The sequence below is a fragment of the Mizuhopecten yessoensis genome, unplaced genomic scaffold (genome assembly GCF_002113885.1).
Source record: "Mizuhopecten yessoensis strain PY_sf001 unplaced genomic scaffold, ASM211388v2 scaffold785, whole genome shotgun sequence".
Classification (NCBI taxonomy): domain Eukaryota; kingdom Metazoa; phylum Mollusca; class Bivalvia; order Pectinida; family Pectinidae; genus Mizuhopecten; species Mizuhopecten yessoensis.
In genome coordinates this window covers 101,204-107,203 of record NW_018403720.1, presented here as the reverse complement: position 1 = coordinate 107,203, position 6,000 = coordinate 101,204, and positions in this window count along the sequence as shown.

Here is a 6,000-nt window from a genome sequence, read left to right as displayed (position 1 = left end):
TAAGTATGTATATATGGCGATGTTGCCTCTACCAGGAGCAGATAGGAAGTGAATGGAAAAGAAAGGACAGAGAAGCAAATAAAACATTGAAGCGGGAAATATCACGCAATGCGACAGGTGTCAGAGGTCAGTTTGTCACTGGTCAAACAGGTATACAACATTCACAATTACGTCACACTCTCATACATTCCATTCAAAACGAAAGTAACACACGAGACTAGGCGACAGCGATTGCGGATGCGGAGCGCGGATTACGGATTAAAATCAACGACACATTGTTATACAAAGTAATCCTAATAAGACTCAATATATTTTAGTGAATCTTTAGGAATATAAGGAATTAAAATGAATTAACAAATCTAACCGGGTGCCACATATTATCGTAAAAGAGCTTCGCTCGGGCGCCTGCGGCGCCCGACAGGTACATTCTTATTACAAATATAGGCAACTTGCTCTTTGCCTTTTTTGTCATATCTCTCGGGTCCCTACGTAGGCGCCAGTGTAACAGAGGTCATTGTTTTCCAATGCTAGCGGAGGCATTGAAAAATAAATACGAGCTTATTTCAATACTTGCAAAATTTAATAATTTAGCTCTTAAAATACGATGTTATCAGACTTAACGAGTTAAGATGGCGGCTTAGATGTGAAAGGACTAGTTCTTTCATGCCACATGAAAACACGTACTCCTTTCTTGTTCATTATTTAGTTTCAAAACATATTCAGATATTTATTATAACATAGCATTTTAGTCATCTTCTTATATAAGAGCTTATTCCAATACTTGCAAAGTTGAATTTTCAAAACAAACGAGTTGAGATGGCGGTTTAATTTTTCCAGTCACACGAGAATACTCCTTTCTTGTTCATCATTTAATTTCATAAACGTCATCAGATATTTATTCTGACGTAGTATTTCTAGCCAGCTTCTTAATATGCGCCATATATGTCTAGGATATTTGACATGTTGACACGAACTGACGAATGTATATTTTATCAAGCATAATTGTTTTTGCAAAGACTGGTTAATAACATTACATGCCTGAAGATAGTTAATAGTGTGATTGTTCTTATAACGTGTCTAATAAGTCATTTTGGCTAGACACATTTTATATTCAAAGTTATATATGAATTGTGATTTTATGAATACTATGTGTTTGACACCAGTTACCACCCGTGAAAAGAATGGCGGTGTTTTCAAAAACAGTTTATCAATTCAACGGAGCTTTTCGTCTGTTGGATGGTTTTTACTACACGAAGAGTGGTTTTTGTGAGCTCTAATGGCTGCAGTAAGTATATAGAACTTGTTTGACTCCTTGCCGATTGAATTTAAACTTGTGAAAGTGACTCTTTATCGATTGGCAATTGACGCTATATACTGTTGTTTATATATATATATATCACCTATGTATACAAAGCCACACACCAACCAAGAAGCACTACAGTGCGTTAGCACGGGGTGTAATCTACCTCGTGTGTTTTTAGCTACATGTTAACGCTTATTACCGCAGACCTACATATTTGACATGCGTGTGGACGGTCAACGTGGCTAGGGCCGGTATAGCTTATTTCCCAGGGTTCGAACACCCACCGGACACCATGGGCAAACGCAGCCGTAAAAGAAAAAAACATTCTAAGGATGCTAGTCTATCCAGTGAGGAGGGGGAACAGGAGGATGTTCAGGAACAGAACTCCTCCATGAGCCTAATGAGTACGTTACTCAACGCTGCGAACGGGGTATTATACGGCAGCCCCTTTACAAGTCAAACCGCTAGTATTCCACCATCATCAACACCCAATCCCCCAGCCAAACCTCCAAATAGTGTCGAGGTACAAACCGTAGGCTCGATTTTATACTACATAAGATGGAAAAGCTCGACAAGCTTGACTCCATAGAGCAACACCTCATTGCCTTGACATCTAGGGTGGACAGAGTAGAACGAAGAGTGGCTCAGGTCGAGAGCAAGTGTGACGATTGTGAACAATCAGTAAAATTCATGGCACAGCAATATGACTCCCTACAATCAACGGGGTAGACAACGGCCAGTCTAAACAGATATCAGATGCTATACAAGGCATGCACGATTCGCTACAACATGTTAAAGCTGATGTACTTGACCTGCAATGCAGGTCCATGAAGTATAATCTAGTATTCACGGGATTGGGCGGGGAGGCGCGTCATGAGGACACAGAAATTCTAGTACGCGACTTCATACATGTGGAGCTCGGCATAGATCAGCCAATAGAGTTTGGTAATGTTCACCGGTTTGGACGATTTGTTCGCGGCAAACAACGCCCAATAGTCGCTCGTTTTCTCTACAATACGGAGCTCGAGTTGGTCAAGCGCCATTCGTACTTGCTTCAAGGGTCGTCATACGGAATTCACGAACAATTCCCGGCGGAGATCGAGGACAGAAGGAAACAACTATATCATGTCCGAAAGTTCCACAAACACGCTGGTGACAACACCAGATTGGTGCGGGACAAGTTGTACATCAATGGTGAGCTGTACGAAGGAGCTCCGGGAGGTAATAGGAACGATGTCCAGTCCAGAGGAGGTCCGCGTGTACAACCAAGTGGTGCAGTGCCTCCGGTTCACACCGACGACCAGCGGCCTGAGCACCAGCCTCCGGCCCCCACAGGCGGTCAACGGACCGATATAGGCAGCCCCCACTAGCGACCAGCAATTTGACCTCAGGCCTCCAGCGAACATTGGCGGTCAGCAGCTTGACTCCAGGCCTCTGGCCTTCAATGGCGATCAGAGGCATACTATCAGGCCTCCCGTCTTCATCGATGGTCCGCATCAGGCCAATCGGCCTCCATTCTCACGCGATGGTCAGCGGCCTTCTTACAGTGCCCCTGTACGACAACCCAATTATGGACCGGGACCATTGCACAGACCATGGACAGCTACCCACGGCCCTGCTAACCCCCGGCAGCCACAACGCGAGAACCCCCATCTACCACCCTACAGTAGGGTCAACGCACGACCAAGGTAGGACAATAAGGAGAGTGAACTCTCAATTGTATCATGGAACATCGGAAAGGGACTAGTTGGCAAACTGGGTGACTATGATTTTGTACAAATTTTATCAAAACATGATGTCATTTGTTTATCCGAATGCTGGATCTCGAGCACGGATCATGACGTTATTGAGTTACCCGGGTATTGCAAACACATATACCATAGAACGACGGGTAAAGGCGGTGGAATGGTATTTTTTTTATAAAATGCACCTGGAGAAAAATATACGATTGGTAGAGAATATATACGATTGTATACTTTGGTTAGAAATCAGCCTTAATGATCAACCATTATATTTGTGCTTTTGTTATTTTCCACCAGAAAATAGTATTTTTTACCATGACAATGATATTAATATATTTCAAAGTCTCGAAGATTCAATTATAAGATATAAACACAATGGCAATATATACGTATAAGGAGATCTTAATGCCAGAACTGGAACGAGGTCTGACTACATTGTCAATGACGGTCTCGGTACAACTATGGTGGACACTATGGAAGCCTTTGATTATTATAACGATACAGCAATATGCACTCGTAGTAATATGGACAAACATGTAAATTCATACGGGAGGCGATTATTAACATTATGCAAAACGACCAGTCTACGTATAGTAAATGGTCGCCATGCAGGCGACTTAAATGGAAGCTTTACATTTTTGAATAATATTGGGACTAGTCTTATCGACAATTTACTTGTGGACGGTGGATATATGTCAAACGTTAAAAACTTTTCGTCAGGAAAATTCAATACCCTATCTGATCATGCACCATTGTCTTTTACTCTTGATTGTAGTTACCTAAATGTGAATGATGAAGATAAAACGCCAAGTACAAGAAATGTTTCAAAAACAGTCAAATGGAACCGCAATAATGTTGATATTATATCCACTGGCCTAAATGAAATAATCACGGATCTAATGAGCACGTGTGATATGCCTGTTTATACGAAACATGATATAGATGTATGTGTAGAACAATTTTGTAGCGATATAAATGGTGTTGTGTTACCTAATTGTGATGTGAAAGTTACGAACTGCAATAAGAAATATAATAATAAGCCAAAGAAAGACGACAAACCGTGGTTTGATGACGAATGTAAGAATAGATATTTGGAGTACAAGACTGCCTTATTTGAATTCAATATTAACAAGTCCGCTGATAATCATGTAATCTTAGTAAGGAAGAAAAAATCGTACAAAAAAATGGAATATAGACTTAAGAGACAATACTTACGCCAAGAAGGTGATATGGTGGAGTATCTTAGAAAGTTTAACCCTAAGAAATTTTATAAATATTTCTCTAGGAGTCGCAGTACTAGCACTCGATCGAATATTGGTATTAACGAGTTCTTAGCACATTTTAAAACATTAAGTGGCGGTGACAATAATGCACCTTACGATGATCTTGAAGACACACTGGATAACACAAATATCTCGGTATTCGAAAAACTGGATGAACCATTTACTATAGACGAAATTCGTACTGCTATACGGAATTTGAAAAGAGACAAAAGTTGCAGTGAAGATAACATCTTAAACGAATTATTTATAGATTGCGAGGAAATTATGTTGCCATGTATAATCAAACTTTTTACAAAAATTTTTGACTCTGGGTTTTTCCCTGATGTATGGTCACGTGGCAGTATAGTTCCAATACACAAGAAAGGTGATGTAAACTTTGTTGGAAATTATAGAGGTATAACTCTAGTAAGCTGTATGGGCAAGTTATTTACGTCCGTATTAAATAGGAGACTTCTCAAATGGGATAAAGAACATTCGATTATCACAGATGCCCAATTTGGTTTTAAAGCGGGATCTTCAACAGTTGATGCAATTTTTGTTTTACAATCGCTGATTAATAGAACTTTAAAGAAAAAGAAGAGATTATACTGCTGTTTTGTAGACTACAAAAAAGCATTTGATCTTATTGACAGAAGTAAACTTTGGTGTAAACTAATAAAGCATGGAGTACAGGGTAAAGTACTCAGAATTATAACATCATTGTACGAAAATGTCAAATCGTGTGTAAAATATAATGGAGGTATATCAGAGTATTTCAACAACAAGATCGGTCTTTTTCAAGGGGAAGTACTCTCACCGATTCTGTATAGTCTTTTTGTGAATGATTGTGAAATGCATTTTATAAATCAAAATTGTTCATCTGTCGAGTTAGGAATGATATCCATATTTTTGCTAATGTATGCTGATGACTCCGTCTTAATAGCGGAATCACCTCATGAACTACAACATATGCTAGATGCATTGTTATTATACAATAAGGAATGGAAACTCACACTTAATATCGAAAAGACCAAAGTAGTAATATTTAGAAATGGAGGGATTGTGCGAAATGAAGAAAAATGGTACTATGACAATAATGAATTGCAACAAGTGAACGAATTTAACTACCTGGGCATGCTTTTTAACTTCAATGGAAAATTCAATAAAACGCAACAACATGCTGCCGAAAAAGGACGAAAGGCATATTTTGCTTTATATAATAAAATAAGAAACCACAATTTCAACACTCAAACGTTATGTTCAGTGTTTGATACGTATATTAGCAGTGTACTAGGGTATGCGAGTGAAATTTGGGGTTTTCACAGAGCGTTGGAAGTTGAAAAAGTACATACTTGTTTTTGTAAAAATATTTTAGGTGTTGGTAAGAAAACATGTAATGACTTGGTATATTTTGAATTAGGCAGACTTCCGATGCATGTTGCAAGAAAATTGAAAATATTGAAATATTGGATCAAAGTCAAAGACTCAGACAATTGTATACTCAAAGCATGTTACGAACAAAGAAATCTAGATAATGATGACTGGATTATGAAAATAAGACAAGAACTGAATTTACTAGGATTGGGGTATTTATGGAACAGCAACTATGATAGTAAGGTTATGTATAAAATTATAGAACACAAATTTTATGATATTCATACTCAAGAAATATTGTCAAATATAAGAAATTCGT